The sequence below is a fragment of the Lepisma saccharinum genome, chromosome 6, assembly GCF_977018435.1.
Source record: "Lepisma saccharinum chromosome 6, izLepSacc3.1, whole genome shotgun sequence".
Classification (NCBI taxonomy): domain Eukaryota; kingdom Metazoa; phylum Arthropoda; class Insecta; order Zygentoma; family Lepismatidae; genus Lepisma; species Lepisma saccharinum.
In genome coordinates this window covers 63,102,671-63,126,031 of record NC_139234.1, presented here as the reverse complement: position 1 = coordinate 63,126,031, position 23,361 = coordinate 63,102,671, and the positions used below count along the sequence as shown (strand labels likewise).

Genomic DNA, 23,361 nt, shown 5'->3' with positions numbered 1-23,361 from the left:
TTGATCTCTGATGTTGACCACAATGTTCTGAAGGTTCTCGACTTGATTCAATTTCGAGCTCTTCTCGGTAAGATCGTTCACGATGCTTCGCATCTCTGTAAACTGCGTGTGAAGGTCGGCGACGCTCTGCGAAGTGGGTAGCGTCGACACCAGCGAAGCAAGTTCGTCTCGAATCTGTTCCACATTCGTCGTTTCCGTTTCCAGTCGTTTCAGCATACGTGATATGTTCCTTTTCAAAGCGTGTAATTCTTTGGAGGTAGGGAGATTGGCCACTTTACTCTCGAGATCGCTCAACGAACTTTTGATGTCACTCGAATCGGATAGTGCCGTCACCGCCGTTTTCAATTTTTCCAAATCTTCGCTCGAAGGCACGCTCGTTCGTAACGATTCCAAGTCACCCTGTATGTTGTCCAGTACGTGATGAAAATGAGGAAGATTGGATTCGACGTTCAAATTTTCCAAATATTGGATCTTCTGCTGAACTGTGCTTAACGTGTCCTGAATACTCGTCAACACACTTGCTTCAGCGTGAATATTTTTAATTTCTTCGTTGATCAACTCCAGAGACGCCTGAAGCGTAGCGATGGTGGTTTGAATGTGTTCGAAATCTTGATAAGCCTCCAGTTGAATTTTTATGTTCGCGACGCTTTTACCGATGACCTGCAGTTCGTCCGACGATGGTAGGTTCGTCATTGTATCTTCCAAAGTCTGCAACTTGGATTTAATTTCTTCCAACGTGCTGGTGAATTCTTCTTGTAATTTGGAAACGACGACATGCAAGCGTTCTGCGTCTATATCGTTCACCACAGTTTGAAGTTCAGAGAAATTCTTTTCTATTGCGGAAGTTCGTTCTTCGATTTCGAGTTTCAATTTTTCCAAATCTTCATTTTTCGATTGAAATTCTTGTAATTTGGCCAAATCATTTTGAAGCGAATCCACGTTCAACTGTATATTTTGAACGCTGTCGTAAGAAGGTACGTCGACATAATTTTTTATCAGCGTTTTCAGTTCGGAATCGATTTTCAGAATAGGGTCGAGACATTGCGTTTGGAGCGTAGCGATTTCCGACTCTAAACTTTTGTTTAAGGTTTCCTGCAAAGCGATCAAATCAGTCCTCAACTTCTTAACTCGAATGTCCAACATGAGAATCTCTTCTGCGTGGTCCACACGCTTGGTGTTGCCGAAAATGTCGTTAGGCATTTTTGGTTAACGGTTATTTATAATAGGATAGACGATTCGTAATTCTACGAAGAGAGGAATAAGTTTGTCGTAGTCTCCGAGGAGTTCCACGTAAAGATAATCTCCCGCAGACACATCGTACGTAATGTTAGAAAGTATCTTGTCGTGCTTCATTCGAAAAATGTTCTTGCCGGTAGAAATTTTGATTTCGCCTGTGTTCTCCGGATTTATGGTGATTTGAAGTTTCCCGTCGATCGGAATTTCATAGAAATGTAAATTGTTATTAAAAACATAAAACATCTTGCCCACATCGTTATTTATTTCCGTCCATATACTATTAAGATGTACAATTAGTAGACCATTGAGTTTAGATAACATGGAAGGTAAAAGGTTATTAGAATTTGGTGAAGGAGTGTCCATCTTGCTTTCTTTGCGAAAACCAAAGAGATTCATTGTCCTTGTTATTTAACACGTTGTGCATTTGCTATTCTTCAAAAACCAGACGGAGGAAAAGAATGAAGGAGGGAGCCCTCGGGCAATGAAAAGTTGCAACCTGTTATTATGCTGTTAAGCCCGCTCCCAACCGAGGCTCATTAAATTCAACTCTTATTTTTTATCGCCCGAGGGCTCCCTCCTTCATTCTTTTCCTCCGTATGCTATTCTTCTTCAAAAACACAGCGGACTTCATGGCTATGGGGTTACGGTTAACACACGTCACATTTATCGCTTCCATTGTAGTGCCCCCACTCTCGCGTGTGGATTTGACAATTGAGAACACGTAACTTGTTGTCCGTTGCATCCAATGCGACCTTGCTTACGCGCGTTGTGTACAAAACATGCAATTTACTTGCAATGCGATGATCGGTGCTGAGTTGCCTTTTACCATGAAAAAGGCATTCCTTGTAGTCCTGCATGCTAAATTTGCTGGTACTTATTTTTCCCACCCCCTTCGCTTTCTTGATCTCTTTTTCTTCTGTAATCTTTACACAGTACATTTTGGCACGAAGCCCCGCAAATTCGCTGATGTACTCCCCGCCAACTTCATCTTTGTATTTTCCAATCGTCATTTTGTTTTCTGTCGAATGCAGGTGATGGCCTGATGGTAAGTTGCTAAAATCAAACAGATGCTTCATCTTAGTCAGATCATGTTCGAGGTTTGGTGTTTGGATTAGAAAAATAAAGCTATCCGTATCAATGTAACATATTTGGATGTTATCTCCATAAAAAGGTTGAAACTGATCGTAGTACGATTGGTACATGTGCAATTTTGATAGTTCAAGGACAGTGGCACCTATGGCAATCGGCTTGTTGAGCATCACTTGCTTCTTGTTCCTCTCAACGAATACTAGATTCTCGTCGAAAATGGTGAAGTTTTTGAAGTAGGGGGACGCGACGATCTTTTCAAATTTCTTTTCGTCCGTGACCAACGTTGCGTCGATGTAATTACGCACGTTCTCCATCGTCTTGCCGTAGATGGCGTTATTGAACAGTTTGTACAGATCCTTGTCTGCAGGCGATGTCGTTTGCGCTCTGCGGCGCGTGTTCTCGGTTATGTAGGGTTCCAGCCACTTGCTCTGTCGGAACTTCAATCCTCTATGAACTTTCTTCAACTGCAAGCCCTGACTTATGTAAAATTGGAGGAGTCGGTAGTGCAGAACGTAATTCCGCTTGTTCTCCATGCTTAGTATGAGTTTTGGCTCCGATCCTCCAGGTGGCTTCTCCTTGGTGGGGGCCAGGGCCAATCCATGATGTTTCTCGTGAAGTGTTTCGGGATAATCGAGATCCACTTCCAAGAAACAGCCCCATTCATTATCTTCGCTCCAGTTGAGAAAATCCTCGCAGGAGAGTTCCTCTTCGGTCATCCACGCGTAGTCGCTAATGGGAAGACACTGGGACATGGAGTGGCCGTACAGGTTGTTGACATCCCAGTAGACAATATAGGTGTTGGGCTTCGATGCATCGTAACCAGGCATATGAGAATTGTTTGCCTGAGCATGGCGTCGGGGACATTGGACGATGCCACCGCGTATCGCACTCTCCATGAAAGCATACTGTTCCTTCTCTGCGATGAGGCCCAGTTCCACGTTGGTGTATTTCATCATCGATTCCCAAGTCAATCCCGGCGTGGTGAAGAAATACGCAGGATCCAACTTGTATATCGCGATGCATCTCTTACGAAACGATTCGAAAATATCCATCAGAAGTGTCACGTCCAATTTCAGATAAAGATCGTGATAATCGCGAAAAGTTTGGCAATTGAATGCCGTCCACACACTACGAGCGTGTTCGTAGTCCTCTTCGGAACAGACGTCCTCCGTGAGAGAAGAATAAAATACCTCCCGGGGTGGAAGTTCCGTCTCGTCAAATTTGTCGAAATTGTTGACGTACTCGTAGGGGTAGACACCCTTGCGACGCAACAGATTCAAATTCTCATCTCTCCCCGAAAAACATTTTTGCTTGGTGGCCACAAGATCTTCGTCGCCAAGTTGAGATGCAAGGCTTGCGAGGCTGGAGGACAGGAAATTGTAAGAGTCCAGGATTCGCACTTCCACGCTTCCTCCTTCTTGGAGAGGGATCCACACTCTCACCACAATATATTTCTCGCTCGTTCTCGGGATGATGCTGATTCGAGAAGTTATGTTGTGGAGTTCTTTGACGAAGAGATGTGTGTCGTACTTCTCCGTGTAGTGCAGAAACACGGCAACAAAATGCGACTCCTTAATCTTGAGATTGCATGAATTACAGATGGTGCTTAGAAATAATCCATTCTGGTGGTTATGGTGGACAACCTTGTAATTTTCGGCGGTGAAAGCCTGGTTACACTCCTCGCATCTTGTCGCCGCGTCATGTCTCTGTTGTTGTTCTGTTGTGAGAGCAGGTGGAGAAACGTAAGAGCCTTTCAGGCTGGGTGCAAGTTCTCTCGCGCATTCCGCTATCTTCTCAACAAAATGTTTTGCCGCATCAGGTCCGCAATACAAGATGACATCATTCAATTTTTCTCCGTAGATGGAGAAACTGCAAGGCTCGTGGTGAAAAATTTGGGTCGTGCTTGAGGTAGAGGGATCAGGGTTGCAAGACGTCATGGGAACTTGGAAGCTTTCAAAGTCGGCATAAAGGACGACGGGATGGTGGAGAAGAGCCTGGTGTTTCTGAAATTTCATCTTGGTTCCGGGTTCCGGCATGACATCTTCGGGTTCTGCATTCACGGAGCCAAAACACTTGTGCTGTTCTTTCATCTTCTTACCCCCGCGAAAAATTCTCAAACATCGATCGCAAATTTCGATCTTATCGTGATGCTTGGTGATCTGTCTTCCTACTAATCCTGAGAAATTCCGAATTAAACTGTAACGGCCATCTACAAGCAAGAGTCGAATTACATTATTCTGGGTTCTAGCAGGTCTTAAGACACGAATATTGCCGGAATCGTCAACCCCAAACACAGAAATATCGATATCTTCTCCTTTTTCCTCTCTATAGTTTTTTAAAAATTGATTGATCTTATTCAGGGGCACAGGATAGGAAATTCCTCTCATCATATTCTCGTATCTTCCCTCGTATCCTCTGTAATTGGACAGACGTTCGGGGTTAACATTATTAGCTGGGTGTAATGCGGCGATAACAGACCATAGGAAACTCTTCTGATCATTACTTTGTATGTTCAACACTGCATTTTGTTTTTTTTGTTTTTTTGTTTTTTTTTGAGCGCTGCGTAATGGTTTGAAATTGCAGACTCGAAGTTCTAACATGTGGTTGTGACCGCAAAGACTCCACCCACTTCCTCTACCTTCAAACTCTTCTTGTTTTTGTGTCAAGTGCTCAAATAGCCGTGTCACTATCTCGTCAAGATTCTCGTTATTGTGTAAGCTTTCACACCCTACGTAAAAGCTAAAAGTACTTGACTCGGACGAGACAACTTTCTCATACAGCAAGGTCAAGACGAGATGAATTTTAATTGCAACATTGACGAGGCAATCACGTAATTTATCGACTACCAGAGATTTCACGTTGTCGAGGAAGATGCTCGAGTCACATTTTTCGTCGCTTCCAGATTTATAGGTCATGATGCGTGCACTTTTATTCAAAGCACCGCCTTCATGCCCATCAGTGCGAGATTTTTTTGCCGGCGAGACTACAACATCATGATCCGGTCGACGACATTTTTTCAAATGCCTAGCAATATTACGTTTAGAAATTAATATTCCGCAGTTGCGACATGCCACTTTAACGCAAAGACCGGAGGGACCTGGTTGCGGTTCCATTTTTTCTCTCTGTTATTTATATATATACAGAGAAATTTTTTTGGGGGGGTTGTGGTGGTGGTAGTGGAAAGCGCACTGAAACAGAAGGAAAAAAAAGTTGAAAAATGCTAGATATTTTTTCCTTCCACATATATATTAGATGCAAACAGTATGTATGTATGTATGTGTGTGTGCACTGTTGTAGGGGGTTAAAAATATACGACATGTAAGTGTGTGTCAATTTTTATGACTCCTCTGAATATGTGTGTGTCAGACGCAAAACAAAAATATTAATATATCATGAAAATAAAAACTTACCTTTCAAGAGAGGTGGAGAGAAACTTCAAAATAAAAACTTGTAGCTCACTAAAACTTCCACGATGATATATATGTATACTGCCAGATAAACAATTAAGAATACTGAACTGCCACGATTGACGTTCACCTTTCAAGAGAGATAGAGAGACTTCAAAATAAAACTTGTAGCTCACTAAAACTTCCACGATGATATATGATATATGTATACTGCCAGATAAACAATTAAGAATACTGAACTGCCACGATTGACGTTCACTATGATAATGACGTACAAAAGAAGAAACTGGTACGTTATATAGGAACTCCTTTTTTTCTCCTTCTCTCCTTCCTACTCCACGCAACTCTCTTTGGTGAAAACACAATGAGAGCTATAGTTAATATTCTAGCAAATAAAACCCTTGTTGGCTGATTCATTTATTCATGCTATATTTTTTTTTCAACAAAAAACTTTTGTGATGCGCACAATATCCTGTGGGGACAAATAACAATAAACGGGACGTTGATAGTTCCACCCATGTATGTATTGTCGATCATTTCCCCCCGGCCTCTATTCCACGCCCCGTCAGGGTGTGGTGTGTGAAACAAACGATTCCCAGTATAAAACTCAAAAAGCGGAAGTTGCTGCTGTGTTTGCTTCCGTCATATTCCCCTCTGATTCTATTGTTATCGGGGATATGATAGATTCTTCATTCAGAACCGTGGGAAAGCTGAAAAAAATAGAATCTCTTCGGGCGAAAGAGGATGCAAGGTGAATGAGTTCGGGGAGGGGTTGCTGTGGATAGTTTGGTCCGTGATGAAAATGTTACATTGGGCGACGAAACACAATTGCTCCACAGTGGGACAGGAAAAATTCTACCGAGCGTCGCTATCCACGCGAACATTAGAAATTGCCTGAGTGTCTTGGGGGCTTGGCATAGGATTATCGATTTTTGTTTTTAGAGAATAATTTATGTAAGATTCTAGCATCGAGAATAAACAATATTGATTAAATTTTTGACAACATTCACAGTACAAATCTAAACTCGTGATGATTTCGCCGTTACCATGCACCCCCCCGGCGAGGTTATATAGGGGCCAGGCATTCTAAAAAACAACAATTATTATTTGTTTGCTTGTTTGTGTTACAATACGGAAAATAATAAGAGGCATACGCACGCGCGCACGTATGTGCGTGGCACATCGTTCCCTCCCCGAGAGAGAGGTTTACGTAGGTCGCAATACATAAACATTTGGTCCCGGACTTGGAAAATTACGATAAAATACACTCGTCTTTCAAAAATAAAAGAATGAGAGGAGAGGTTTACGAAAATCACGATATATATAAACATTTGGCTCCGGACTTGGAAAATTACGATAAGGTGCACTCATTTTTTCAAAATGAGAAGATGAGAAGATGAGAGGAGAGGTTTACGTAGGTCGCAATACATAAACATTTGGTCCCAGACTTGGAAAATTACGATAAAATACACTCATCTTTCAAAAATAAGAGAATAAGAGAATAAGAAAATGAGAAGATGAGAGCGCACGCGTGTGTATATGCCACATCTTTCCCCCCCGAGAGAAAAGTTTACGAAGATCACCATATATAAACATTTGGCCCCCCTTGATTCCAGCACTCCAACTTCATCTCTAATGTTGACGACAATGTTCTAAAGGTAGAGAGAATAAGAAAATGAGAGAATGAGAGGATGAGAAAATAAGAGGATAAGAAGAGAGGTTTACGAAGATCACGATCTACAAACATTTGGTCCTTAAAAAATGAGAAGATGAGAAGATGAGAAAATGAGAAAATAAAAAGATGAGAAGATGAGAAAATAAGAAGATGAGAAGATGAGAAAATGAGAAGATGAGAAAATGAGAAGATGAGAAAATGAGAAAATGAGAAGATGAGAAGATGAGAAGAGGAGAGGAGGAGAAGAGGAGGGCTCCTCTTTCACTCATCACTGCCTTTTTGCACCCGTGAAGCGTCGTCAGCGTAATAAATGAGGCGCAAAACGGGGAGAGAAAGTGAGTTTTTCAACTTTTTGTGGTCGTTTAGTCAAGAAATCAGAGTTGCAGTCAGAAGTACATATTTACTCTACTAAGCTTATTAGAAGTTCAATGGATTTTTTGTATTGTTTATATAAGAAACAATAAAACATTTAAGAACATATAAGAGCGTTTACTGAAACGTTTCAACATGCGAGAAAAAAAGTTTCTGAGCATTGTTTTGTTCTTCTGCTCCTACACATGAAACAACTCATGAATCGTCATACATATGGAGTTTAAATTAATCCGATTCAGTTTTTTTGTAATAACAAATTCAAAAATGCTACTACAGGTTGACGCCTCAGTAGCATTTTCACCAAATTCAACGAAAACGGTGCTATTTCGTAGTCTAGGTTATGTATCGTTTTGAGGTTGTTCAAACTGTTTTAATTTTTCGAATTCAAAACAAGTGCTGCTATAGAAGTATTTTTGATTGGGTTCCGCTGCAGGACAGGAATTTTTTCTCCATCTTGATTTTTTTTTAATTGTTGCAATTCCAATTTTTTTTAAACGCATGCGTTCACGAGACCCCTCTGGAAGAGACAAACATATATGGACGGAACACAGCACAAAACCCCACAGAGGCTTATATTAACTGGTGTCTAAGACGCTAGAGTGGGCATGTATACCGAATCTGTGCGCTTGAGTCTTGTTATATAGCCCTCAACAAATCAGTCCAAAGCGTACTACATAGAGTGCCTTCAGTAACAGTAAGCCGACCTCGGTGGCGGAGTGGTTATCACAGCGTGCTACAATACCACGGATCTCGGGTTTGAATCCAGGCCTAGGCGCAGGTGTTTTTTAGTGTTTCTCCATCAATTTAATCATATCATCATCATCGCGATTAGCCAAAAATAGCAGAAATAAAAAATAAATAAACAAAATCAATAAATCAATTCAGCGAAAATAATCTTACACTCCAAATAATTTGCTGATGTGATAACATGAAAAAAATTTGCTGGAGGCTAAAATTCCAGTTTTGTGCTGGAATCCTAGTGTACTAAATTTACAAACAGAAACACAAAACAAAAAAAAAATTAAATAGACGTCGGGACGCGCTGATTATTCGCCCAATTCACTTGTCCAAAACACGCGCAGATTTTCTTGTTAGAAGAACAAGCGGAAAAAAAAATACGCAAAAAATCCATTGAACTTCTAATAAGCTTGCTTAGTATATCGGTCAGCTAACCGAGCATAATGTACAATTTGCACAAGTGACTAACTGGATAGTAGGTATTGGATGTTGGAAACACTACATGCCCACTACGGTAGTCAAGATTTCCCACCATATTCTGTGTTATGGAAGCAAAAAATTGGAGTTTTTTTCGTGTGAAAAGCATAATAGAACCTTGAACTATGTTCCTCAATACACAATTGGTAAGTACGAACCATGCGAACATTGCTGAAGGAGAAAAGTGTGAGAAAAATGTATTTCATGCTCAGTTAGGATATTGCCTTTCAGTTAACATTTCTTGTGCTGCTAAAGTGTGGAAGTGGACAGGTTAATTTCGAACACAAAGAAGATATTTGTGGAGGTTCTAGGTGTCACACACTTATTGCTACAACACCATTAAGCCTTGTTTCTATGATATGAAAAACTCAATATGCTGACCAAGACAGAAAATTTATTTTATTTTAAAACATAAACTAAACGTAAAGTTTCAAACAGACGAACTTAATAATCAGTGTAAGATGCATGTCTCTATCGCTTTTTTGTACAAAGTGAAAACGAACATTGATAGAAGACAACTGTGGAGTCGCTTGCAATAATTTTCTATGCTTAGTAATAGTCTGTGTGGGTATTTATCAAACTGATGAAAAAAAAAAAAGGTTTTACATATTTTATGCACTGCAGACGATTTATGGAAGTGTTCTGGTGTTCTTCCCTATTGAAAAAACTCTGTAAAAAGTATCTTCTTCCATAAGCAAGGATGAAAAAAAAAACTGTTTATTTAACAAATCCAAGTAGCCCTAAACATTTAAGGTTCCGTTGATGGAAAATTGACTAACCAATCGTGTTCCACACAGCACGCCACAATTGTTCACGACAACCATTCATAATGCACAGCTCTTCATGGATGTATCCGATTAAAATAATGTGCAATGGCATGCGAACGTCTCTCCATAGACGTCACTTTGATCTCGATGCATTACCGAAGTGCTAAACAAATTTTAAGGCATTTTTCTAACACCTCGAAAAGAAGCAAATTGGTACAAGAATTAAGTCATAACTTTTTACTGGTTAAAGATATGTAGAAAAAACCTTCACCATTGCATTTCTCGTGAAATTCTAGCCCATTTTGATATGTCGCACGGCCCCCTTCCCATTTAAAATTCTGAAGTTGAATTCAAGATGGCGGACATCAAGATGGCTGCCGACCGTGTGGGTGGCGTCAATGTGGTTCCCCCTTGGCCTGATAACGATTGGTCATCGCCTGTTGAAACGTTTCAGTAAACGTTCTTATACGTTCTTAAACGTTTCAACGTTTATATAAGAAACGATAAAACGTACTGTGATACTTATCTTCACGATTAGTCAAACGTATTATTTATTCGCTCTTCATATTTTCCATCCTTAAATTCTGATAATTATGTATTTTATCTAACAACAAATTAAATTATATACCAAACATTATCAAGAAGCAATTCTCAAAACATTATACTAAGATATTAACATTATAATAAGTGTCCTTCCATAGCCATTTCAGTCTTCAAACTGCTTCCAACGGCTTCCGTACGTTGATTCGCGATTAGTCAAACATGTCAAATGTAACTGCTATTAGTAAACATACGAGGAAAAATAAGTTTTTTAGAAATTCTCTTCTCAATAAGAATACTATATTACTACCTTCATTATATTAAATATTAATTAATTAATTAATTCTCTAGCACTCTTGATTCTGAAAATTCGTAGTTACAGTTCAATTTGTACTTATCCTGAGCAAAATTTATATATATTCTATTCCAATCTTTACAAATTTCTTTTAGATTCATCTCCATGTTCGTTTTGGTCCTTTACCATCAGGTTTCCCAACAAGATTCCTGTAAAAATCTCCTTTATTCCTTTCTCATTCGTGCCGGTTTAAAAAAAAACATAGAGAGTTAGTTAGTTAGTTGTTTCCCACTGTACTATTTCAATTTTTGAATAATCACATGTTAGTTATGAATGCATCGTTGACATCCTGTCTGATCATATATGTGTTTGGGCTGAGGCTCCGTATCTACCTGCAACATTATTTCTTTTCTTCTTTTTTTCTTGTTATCTGCTTTCATGTGATTTAACATTAGAAACAACACATTCCCATTAACAATATTTCATGTTATGCAAAACATTTAAGTTTTATACACCATCAGAGGTGTGATTGCAACAAACGTTACCACTACGTCATCCGACAAAAAAACCAGAATCGGTATTGTTATATTTTATTGCTCAGGTCATTTCATTTTTTTAATATGTATAGCTATAGTGAATATACTAACTTAAGCCCTCAGACTCGTAAACCAACAAATATACACACCTCTGTTAACTGCCTTGTATTTTGAGGGGAGGGGGACAATTGTAACTGTTGGTGCAATACACTTTGAAGTTTTTGTTTTCTAAGTGCCACACATCAATTTCATCATAATTATTATTATTCATCCTTATTGTTGCCATTAGCCTCTTTTTTTTTTTTTACAAATTTTTTCGTAGTGATATCACCTTAGCAGATTAACAGAAATCGTCTAAAATTTGAACTCGTGACACCTCCCAATACCATTGCAAGCTTACTTGTGATTGTCCCCCCTCAATTATTCAAAGTACCTCACTTTCATATTCAAATACACACAAGTAAAAAAGTTCATATCACATTAGTGATTTTAAATTTTATTCTTGGGGCCACTTTCTAACATTGTTGCCTGATATTAAAATAAGCGAAAACACTCTGCTATGCTTAATAAAAAACAACATCTATTCATTGCCAGATTGTACAACTGTATAAGTCGAGGTTCATAAGCCTCATCCATCTCATTCTAGGGACTGCATATTTTGTATACAGTTTTTGTAGTGGAATCAAAACACGGGTTGTTAAGAATATCGTCAGTAAATATGAGAATTCTTGCTGTGAAATTTCTATGCTGTTTAACCTAATAGAATTCGAATCTCTGAGAGAGCCAAGTACTAAGCTTTAGCATTCCATATTAGCAAAACTTTTATACGTACGAATTTATAACCTCAATTTACTAATCAAAAAATCCCCCTTAACCAACCAATTAGCACATTTATATGACCTTCTATAGAGGAAAAAAACATGACATTTCCGAGCCGGTATTATTAATATGACATTCTTAACAGGTTAATGCATCAATTTTTAAGCAAGCACTTAGGAATGTTTGAAATTCAAACAATTCTTGTGACAAAAAACAAATAATTAGGAAATTCTTTTTAACCAAACAATCAACACAAATCTCTCTTTTTTATAGAGAAAAAAAAACATAACATTCCCGAGACAGTATTATTGATGTAACATTTTTAACAAGTCAATGCTTTAATGTTTACACACATACATAAGCACATCAATCTCTATACAACCACACACACATACACACACACACACATATACAAAAAATATTTGGAATGGAAAAAATTCTCAGAAAATTCCCTTTAGCCAAGCAAATCATCAGTTACATGACCCTCTCTCTCTCTCTCTTTTCCCTATATATAAAAAAAAAAAAATTATGACATATCCAAGCTAAGATCTAAATCACAAACCCTGACACCTTCTGTAAACAAACAGTCTCACCGATTCGATGTATCACTCCGCGTCAGTTGATCCATGACCGCAATCATCTGCTGTTACACTCATAGTTCGCCGCACCTATTTATTTTATATAAGAGCCTCTGAATATGAGAACCCGCTCTCAAAACTTCAGACGAATATGCAGCCGCATACATTGTTACTCTCCCGGTCATTCTCTCTTTCATAACCCTTAAAACTGCAGACACTGACACACCACTGCACTGGGATACCAACTTAGCCACTTCATTTACTGGTTTCTCAGGATACCACTGACAGAACGTTACATAAATATTGAGTAGAATCTGTTTCTCACCCCTTTTCAAAGGCCGTTCTTGCTGGTGTTTTGAAAACAAGTTCGGAGAACACTGAGACCTTCCCGCACGCACAGAACTCGGCATGTTATTTTTCTAAGGATAAGTCAGGCAATATTACTAAGTTGCACTACTTCCTTGCTGTTCACATGATTATTTTTAGAAAATAACCAATGTTATAAAATATTATTATGTACACAAATCTCTAAGCTCATTGAAAGTTACAATGCATATTACTACAAAATGTTCACACTTATCTTGCCTTGCCATGTCACCAAGTTATTTTACGAAGTGCACTTTATTTGGCGGAACAAAAATCGTTATTAGGATGCTTGTCAAAATTTCCAACCGCAATAAATTTACTAACTTTCTTTGTCATCATCATCAATATATTTATTGGACTTACAGCATTGCATATGGCTGTTTATGCCTATTATATATTTTATTTACATAAGATACAATTTACATAAAATCTACAAACAAATTTCAAATACACTCCTATCTATATCATCCTTAGAAATATACATTACCATGTTATATCATTTTGTCTAAAAAGATGCAAGTAAAATATATTCAATTCGCATGCAAAAAAAAAAACAAATTTATGGGAACTGATTACTGGTGCAAAAAGTTAATCATAAAAATAAAACAATAAGTACAAAAAAAGCATTGGGTTTAAAATGAGACGTCATTTGCGGCAGCGTATCCCACACTACAAATTTGCCATTGTTTTACCTTACGTAATAAATCCTGTAACAACGCTGGATTTTCGTGTGGATTATTTTACTTCTATGAGTTTGCAATGCTTTCTGCATGCAGGTGGTTTTGTTTACAGAAGGTGTCAGGGTTTGTGATTTAAACTATAGTATTATTGACGTGACATTCTTAACAGGTCGACGTCACATATACACACACGCACGCACACTCGGGGAATGTTTGCAGAAGTTGACTTCTTCACCGAGTTCAGATGTTTACTCATTGATGACTCCGTCGTTGTCGTCTATCAATAAAAACCTAAGTATTTTGCAAACAATAAAAGTTATCGAAAAATCTCCCCTTGTCGATTTTTTTTTGGTAACGTAGAGTACGCATAGAGAGGTCGGGTTTAGTGTGTCGGTCGAGTCTCGGTGTCCTCTGTCCACCCATACCAAAATAAACATAGGTCGTCATAGAACCAATTTTTTCATCAATCGAAAATTTTCCAAGTCCTGCGTTAAATTGCAAATATCTCGAATTTTTGATAAACAGAGGTGTCCCATAGAATTTTTGAGACGCACCAACATCAAGATCGTCTGCGAGTTCCACGATGCCTTGCCCGAGGATACCCTATGCAGTGTCATCCTGATTGCAGAGAAGTCCTTCGCCTACGACGTGAAGAACGAGAGGGTCACAGAGCAGTTTTAAAGTTCATAAAAAATTGCCACATACTAAAAATCAACATCCAACACATTTTAGGTTATATAAAATTTGTGAAAATATAATACTGAAATATTAAAACAAACAGAGTCGCTTGTAGGTTAGTTCAGTGCGTAAATAAAAAAAAAATAATAGGTTAAGTTATATCACTTAGGATCGTAAAAAAAATTAAAAAAATCGTAAAAAAAAATAGGTTAAGTTGTATCACGTAAGATCTTGATATACCTACCAAGTATGAGTGGAAAAAATGAGTTCGGTGAAAATTTGTACTAAAACATCGCTGAACGCTAAAACATCGACAAAAAATTGTCAAAATCGTAAAAAAAAAAGATAGGTTAAGTTGTATCACGTAAGATCTTGATATACCTACCAAGTATGAGTGGAAAAAATGAGTTCGGTGAAAATTTATACTAAAACATCGCTGAACGCTAAAACATCGACAAAAAATTGTCAAAATATGTCAAAAACTTATATTCAATTGATAAAAAAAAGGCGAGCCCCACCGAGCCCCAATAGAGGTTGGTCAACCGGCTTAATCGTACTACTGTAATACATTTTTTGTACTTGCTAAAACATTAAAACATGGGTCTCTTAGTCCCCACAGACTCTATTTCCTTCAAAGGGGAATGTTTGCCTACTGGTTACGTTAACCATTTTGCAAAATATTGTGTGAATTGTATTATATTAAGTTGAAATACATGTTTTGACACCTGACAAACCAATAAGAATCCCTTGATTGATCAATGACTTCTTGGATTACAGTGTAATCATTAATATTTCATATTAAGTTTCATAGAAAGAAATTGTTTTAATAGGGCGCAAATAATTTTACGGGGCACCATGGCATTCTCTTCAACATTTTTTTTGTTCATACAGATTGTTTGGCTCCCAGGGCCGACTCCCGCCGTCCCATAGCTATGGCTCTGAACTTGGACTATAAGAATAGCAGTGCTCGCTTCGCTGAGCAAGAAAATTTTACGAAATGTATTTTTATTTGTATTTTTTAATTAATAATTTGAAATAGAGGGTGCAATTGCCCCTCTGAGACCTTGCAAGTGCCCTTGGGAATCTGGAAGAAAAATGCAAGGAACACATAGAAACTAATTCTATCATGAGTACCCAATTGTCCTGCTATTCTTAGATTCTCCTAGTCTTGTTTTTTTACTTCAATGTTTGCTTCCCCTAGAATGGACTTCCGTCCAAGGTCGGTGGCGGGGGACAATACCCCCTGTGGTTGCGGCACTGTTCACTTCATCAATTTTACGTCATCACTCACTGTTGCGATTAGCTAGAAGTGGCAGAAAAGCAACGCTAAGTAACAAAAATTAAATATCCACCCCCTCTTTCTGCCACATGAATCATTATTATCAAAAGGTAGACTTGGGAAACAAAAATTTAAGCAGTTCCAAGTTCATAACAACACATCCAAGAAAATCGTCTGAACACATTAGGCACCTTTAATACAAGACTACTCAAACTGTCACAACTGTTCTGTTAGATACTGAAAATTGCCAATTCATTTCCAGAAGTCTGAATCTGGACGGGAATTTTTCCTCCCAATCCTGATACGACATTATACGGAATCCCATACACACTAATAAATCACAAAATCAATAAGTGTCTTTGTTATGTTGCTAGAGTAACACAAGATATAATTGTAAAGATTAGTGAGAATTCCAGTTAGGAATGTGTTCTGTATTTTTCACAGGGGGGAGGGCAAAGCAGACTCTCAGGGGGCAGTTCCCCCCCCCCCTCTAGCTACGGGCCTACCCCGGGGTTAGTGTTGAGGTCGGCAGGCGTGGTCACTTTTGCATAAGTTTCCTTTGAAAATAGTGTTGCTCACGAGACGAGACATGTCCCGTCTCGTCTCGTGTCCCGTCTCGTTTTCGAGACGAGACGGGACAAACCTTTTGAAATTCGGGACGGGACGAGACGGAATGCCTGTTTCGTCTCGTTTTCGAGACGAGACACGAGACGGGACGGGACGGCTTTTGAAAAGTCTCGTCTCGTCTCGAAAAAAATAGTGTTGCCCACGAGACGAGACTTTGGCCTGTCTTGTCTCGTGGAGTCTCGTGGAAATGCTGTCTCGTCTCGAAAATATTCGTTTGTCTCATGACACATGGTCAATCTCGTCTCGTCTCGAATTTTTAAAAGCCTGTCCCGTCTCGTCCCGTGGACAACACTAGAAAAAATGAAAACAAAATATTTAATTAATTGCAAATACTTGTTTGCTTCGAATAAAGTATTTGAATTAAAAACGTTGTTGATAAGCGTGTAGTAAGTCAAAAGAAGACTATTCTAGAGAGAGGAATGAATGAATGAATACCTAAACTTATTTTCTATACTCTTTCGAAACACAGCGCTACTCCCCATTTTTTCTTTCAATTTATTCCAAGTTAATAATTTTATGTTACGATAGTACTCCAGATAGTAATACAATTCTGAATAAAATCAAGTAAAAGGGCAGGTAGAGAAGTTGGAAGGAGGTGCCAAAACATCGTGGAGTGTCTGAGTCCGAGATTTATCTTGTAAAAATAGGCTCGGCTCTATAGGTTGGAAAGATAAACGGACCGACGGATAGGGTTTATTATTATTATTATTTAATTTTTACATCAAAGGGTGTACAGAAGTGAATGTTATTAGGAAGTAGGAAAAACATTGTAGGAAACATGACAGTACAAATTGATAAGGAGTTGTTGGGTAAGTTATTAGGAAGTCCAAGATATTAGCAAGACTTAGAGAAGGAGATAATTACGGACAAATAAAATTATCTTGCATTATCCCACTCCGAACAGCTGAGAGCTAAAGAGGAGGAGAAAATACGGGAAATTTGGAAATAACTAATTTGATGATTTTAGTGTTTACAGGGAACCATGACAAGATTTTACCACATTATTATTTGCACGGGTTGCGAAATTATTAGAATGTTATGGAAATTTCGGAAAATGTATTTGTTGAGTATTGTTGTTTCCCTCAGGCAATTTACAGGTGGTTGGATTTGATTTTTTTACGTCCGTTTGAATATTATTTCCAATGCTTCTATTTTATTGATTTATTTTTTATTTAAGGAGAATACTATTCCTTGGATTGTAATATCGAAATACTGAGGCTGATATAGAATAGATTTCAAATGACGGAAGAGCCCTAAGTTCTGTGTAATCGTCGTAGGAGGAAACTTTGTTATATGAGGGGCCTCCCGATGGTAGAATGGTAGCGTCGTCGCCTTGTAATCAAGGGGTCCCGGGTTCGATACCCGATGAAGGAACATAGTGATTTGGATCCTACTTTAAACTGTGGGTCCAGTTCTGATTAGCCTTTCTGTAAATCAGATGAACGAATGTTGTAGCTGTTCTTTTTGATCTGTGAATTTAGCCTTCATCAAGTTTTTGAGCAAAATACATGTAGTATCTACTGTCTACATTTTCACTCGTTACTAAACAAATTTCACAGAGTAGTTTTATCAAACTTCAGACGGAAGCTGACCGGGAGGGAGGAGCTCAGTCCAGCCCCTGCCTGGTTACGCCCATGAACAATAATACGAGGGAGACTTAGGATTCTTTTCAGCTGCCAGGAAAAGTTGAAAGAAATGGAAAACGGCAGACTTTGAATGAAAGGACAGTGAACCTTGTACGATAAACAAGTCCTTTGTATTATTCGCCGACACACAAGCTTCCATTTCGAAGCTGAGGCTATCAGCAGTGAAGTTATTAGAGGGTTGAAAGCAGTGACGACGCCAGAGGGAGGCAGGGGGTGGGTGGCCCAAAACAGACACTTCGCCCCCACGTCCCCCCAACTGAAGTTAATTAAATATCGAATAATAAGATAGTTCATTTATAAGAGTATGACGATTTTCACCTTTTCGAAGTGGTGCAGTCTGCATGATATCACTTTCCTGCTTATAATACCAACTTCACTAACAAATATTAATTTGTTTTAGTATGTGTGTGTGTGACTTCCGTTTAAGATTCGAGCACCGACCTGGGCATAGGTGATTTCTCATTCATTTATGTCCTGTAATCATCGAGATTAACCTAAGTTTTAACCAGTTTTAAGAACTTGGAATAAGCGTTGAATGTGGATGGTTTTAAAACATCACTAACATTCTGATGACCACAAAACATCATCTGTAGTACGGACCAGGGGTGCCCATCCCCCCCAAGGCCCATGACGCGCTCCCCCCAAAGGTCGAACATTTGCCCCCCCTGTTTATGCCAAATTAATTACTCAAATTATTTTGTCAGTCAAAAAAATATAATACCAGAGGTGCAACCACGATTTTTTTCTGGGGAGGGCAAGTACCAGGATAAACGTACCAATAATAATAATAATAATAATAATAATAATAATGATGACATTATTATTATTATAACTACTACTACTAGTAGTAGTAGTAGTTATTATCCTCATAAATTATGATTAAAGGAGGTATAAGTCTGTACTAAAGCATTTGCTTTGAACAAACGATTTGAAATATTTTCGCAACACCGTCAATTTCACATTAGCTAATAATGGAAATCAAGCCCACAAACTGTATTTTTGAATGGAAGAAAATGAATGATAAATGCATTCCGAAGATACATGTGTAACTTTCATGTACAACATATGTTTTACACATATGCAACATGGAGCGACATAAAATAAGAACATACATATGCAACAAGCTAACACTAAATTGTGTACGTACTCAAAGCCTATTCAATACGAATATACAACACATATTATTTGAATACATTACATTACAGAAAAGAAGTAGAATGCGAGCGAAGCGAGCAAGAAAATATTTAGATCCAATTTTTGCAATTGAAAACAATATTGATTTAATAGGGCGCAAATAATTTCATTGGACGCCATGTCATTCTCTCTTTTACAACTTTTTTTTAGATCATTCGGCGCCCATGGCCGACTCCCACCGCCCCTAGCTACAGCTCTGAACTTGACGAAAACGAGAAAAGCAGATAATGCGAGCGAAGCAAGCAAGAAAATTTTACAAAATGTATTTTTATTTGCATAAAATTTGAAATCGAAGGGGGTAATTGCTCCTCTGTGCCCCACTGCAGGTGCCCTTGGCCATCAATGTTTGTCCCCCCTTGCCCCCTAGAATTGACTTCCGTCAAAGGTTGGGGGGGGGGGCAATGACCGCCCTGTCCCCCTGTGGTTGCGTCACTGTATAATACAGACATTTTAAAGCAATATATATTTACTTTAGATACTTTAGGCTCACTGCCATTGTTAGTCAACCTTATTCTGCACAATTTGCCTGCTCGACTAACCTTGTATTAATGCGAATACCACGCCCCCCTACATCCAAACCGTTTCTAAAGGCATAGGAGGTGGTGTTTCATTTCAATCCTATCGCCGCGATCATCCAAAGGTAGGTAGAAAAACTATACATAATAACCAAAATTAAAAATCAATAAAATGTCAATGAAACGATACGATCCCCCCATTTTTGTGTGAAGATATATAGAATTATACCAAATTCTGTCCCCCTAAAAATTCCCATGAACCCCCCCCCCCCCTGTGGGCACCCCTGGTACGGGCAGATTTTTCTAATCGTGAGTTGTTAGTGACAACGAAAATTAGTTAAATACATTCAAAGTTGATTCAAGATTTGATTGGTTGGTTGATTGTTTTAAGTCCCATTTATGCACAGTAAGGCTAATCTGGACTGGACCTACAGTTTAAAGTGTCTCCCCTGGGTATGTAACCCGGGACCAAAGGTGATCGAAGAAAAAACGACACTACATGTCAGTTGTTGTGGATGCATCGCGGTTTCTTACTATTCAGGGCTTTAATTTCGAGATGCTGAGGCAAACCTTAACAAAGGAAATTTCTTCGATACTCTTGAAGTTAATTTTAAAATGAGTGCAAATTACACTTAAAATTCGATTAAAAACATATTGCGGTGAGGTAAAAAAACTCTTATTAGGATGTGCCACTCTTCAATCATTAGATGCAGCTTCGCTCTTTATCGTACATATCAAAATCGAAGAACTTCTTCCCACAAACTCCATAGGTGCCTGTAATTGTGTAGCACAGACATACGTTGGAGTGGTCGAGTACGAGTAAGTAATGCCAGGGTCAGAATATTTCTTGAATTATGAGATAACTGCAACCTTTTTCAGTTTTTTAATCCTATGATAACATTTTTGAAACACAAATTTTGCCCAAAACTCTTCACCGTTACGAAGATGGTATGGAAGTACTCCACTTAATGGATTTCGTTGAAATCCCAGGAAAATATAAATTGGCATTTCACAAGGTTCACACACTAGTTGTATTCTCTCTAACAATTCTAGTTTCCAATGCAGAGTGTGCAAACATAAATTTATAATTGTTGAGACTTGAGAGTTGTTTCCGCCATTTGATCGTAGGAAGAGGTTTTCTGAGAGAGTGGGATTGTTTTACACATACACGAGAAAGGGTGGTTGTTTCAGGATAGAGACGTATTTTGCACATTTTTCAAAAGTTCAGATAAAACGAGAATTTAGCCTTACTGTTATGAAAAGAAATAACGCAGTACAGGGAAAGAATAACTCTTCGCATTTCTCGCACCTGGTGGGATGCAACACATATGCACAAGAGTATTGCAGGAAGTCTATGATCGAGGACGAAAAGGGATATGTGAAATTTGACTTAGCTGCGGGTGAATTAGTGGATTCTAATATTCTTAAGGTTGATATATATTTTAAGCTCCACTTCATTCACAAATAGGCTAAATCGCGAACCGACCTACAGTTTAAAGTGCAATCCTATCCACTTTGTGCCTTCATTGGGTATCGAACGCGAGGACCCTTCATTATAAGACCTCGAAGTTATTAATACGCCATCGGAAGCACCGAATTTACACAAATATGTTGATTCCAATAACACGTTATATGCATAATCTGATAGTGATGCACTTTTGGTGCATCTAAACATATTTTTTTTTTCAACTATAGCATGTCTTAATGAATCATTGAGGTTGGGATTTTTATAACTTCAGGAGGCACGGTTCTGTAAATGTGCGATATAAAATAAATGCAGGTTTGCCTTCAATACGTGGTGGTTTTGTCAAGTTTCTTCGCTTCGTGAAACATACACTTTTGCAGGAACGGCTTCTTGCATCCGCCTGGGGCCTTGCTCTAGTTAAACAAAAATGTATTTGTTTAGCATAATCGAGGGTTACTTATTCTTGCCGAACTTACTAGAAAACAAGGATTCTATTGGGATCATACGGCTTTGAATGACAGTATCAATGAAGATATGTACTATCTTTATCTACTTATAATAATGAGCATAAAATATTAATCAGGAATTTTATTTTTCGTCAAGTAGATTTAACATCCCTTTTTGAGATTTCGCAAATATTCAATTCATCACCTTATTTTACATTATTTTCCTTGCCAGGACAGCTGTCTTTATGCTCATTTTGGCGATCTTAACTACACGTAAGCTAGATATTAGCTAATATTCCTGCTGTTATATTACTATTCTTGTACCGTCTTCGTAACATTTCATGTAATAATAATAATAGAATTAATTAATTTACATATTCAAGTGAATAGACCTACGAATTATATTTATGTACTCATTTGAAAATTTTCTTAATTGTTGTCGTTAATGTTATTATTATCATTTCTTCTAAAACACTTGGCTCGGACACCCTCCCCCGACATATATTTCTAGATGCGTGCCTGCCGAAGGATATATTATCAAGCGGTGGTGGTACCGGACTTAGAGGCTAAAGGGAAAACAAACAAGTATGTGCGTCATAAGCTGAACATAAGAAACAGCACAATATTACAAAAAAACACTTTATGAAATTTATGTCATAGAAGGAGTTGTTTAACAATATTAAGAACAATAAATGCTTTCTATTTGTAATATACTAAGTATTGCAATTTTGAATAGTCTTTTGTGTTCGTACTACACATTGCTCCCCAGCGCCAAGCTTATAATTCAAAGAAATATGTAAATTTTCATAGTACACTGAAGTTCGACATTCAGAAAGAAAGAAAGAAAGTCCAGGGGAAAACATTTCAAAACTTCCAAACGGTATAGCAGTAATGAATAAGAGCACTCACTTAAATGTACAATGAATAGACAGTAGTATGGAAGCGAGAAAAACCACAAGGCAGATTTCATAAGATACCTAGCAATCAATTAATGCCTTCGTGATCAACGAACCTTATTTATTCTCACCACGCAATGGGTAAAATATTTGGAGCTTTATCCCACTTTCCGGAAAAATATTGTGTTTTTCTGCTACTTTTGACTTTTGTTGGCATGATATCCCGGATCACTTTGAGGAGACGAGACAAAACGAGACGGGACAAACAAATATTTTCGAGACGAGACAGCATTTTTACGAGACGGGACGAGACAGAGCAAGGTCTCGTCCCGTCTCGTCTCGTGGGCAACACTATTTGAAAACCTTTCCAATGTGGATTTTGCTTTCAAGACTATTTTGGCTGAGTCTATGTTATGGTTTTCGTCTATGAGGTGGCAGGAAAGGCCTGTTCTTCTCCTCCCATGTCGATGGTCAGCATCATGCTCCTCGAGCCTATCATTGAGCCGGCGCTTTGTCATACCTACGTAGTTGCCTCCACGTGTGCAGGTGATCATGTAGACGCCACTTCTTGCATTGGGGTCGGTGTAATATCGTTTGAAATGGGTTAGGTGGGAGGCTATGGAAGGTCTGCTATCTTGAAACTGTGCCTGATTAGAACTTTTTGAATTTTCTTGGTTAGGCCAGGATGTCGAGGGAGACCGATCTATTTTTCTTTCGTCTTCGTCCAGGTCCAGGAGGTGGAGGAGTTCCTGTCGGCTGTACCCATTGCTGATGCCAAGGGAAATGATATGATTGAATTCAGTTTGCAGGTCTTCGGTTTCCGAGGTAAGGTTGATGACCCTCTGGAAGAAGTTGATCCAAATGTTGTTTTTTGCCGTGCAGAGTGACCGAAAAGTTTGTGGATGTATTGCGTTCCTGAGTTGGGTTTTCTGTATACATTGGTCTTGAATGACAAATGACATTTTGAGCGTCACATAATATTAATTAGAAAAATATGTGTTTCAGTTGAACAAAGAAATCCACTCCCAAACTCAATATTG

The 23,361-nt window shown here is 38.4% G+C and overlaps 1 protein-coding gene across 1 annotated transcript in view; it reads right to left on the bottom strand.

Annotated features, from left to right (window-relative positions):
• Positions 1–23,361, bottom strand: part of LOC145989091 (calcium-activated chloride channel regulator 3A-1-like) — a 212,362-nt gene that overhangs the window by 93,197 nt on the left and 95,804 nt on the right. The gene's annotated exons all lie outside the window — the stretch shown is intronic.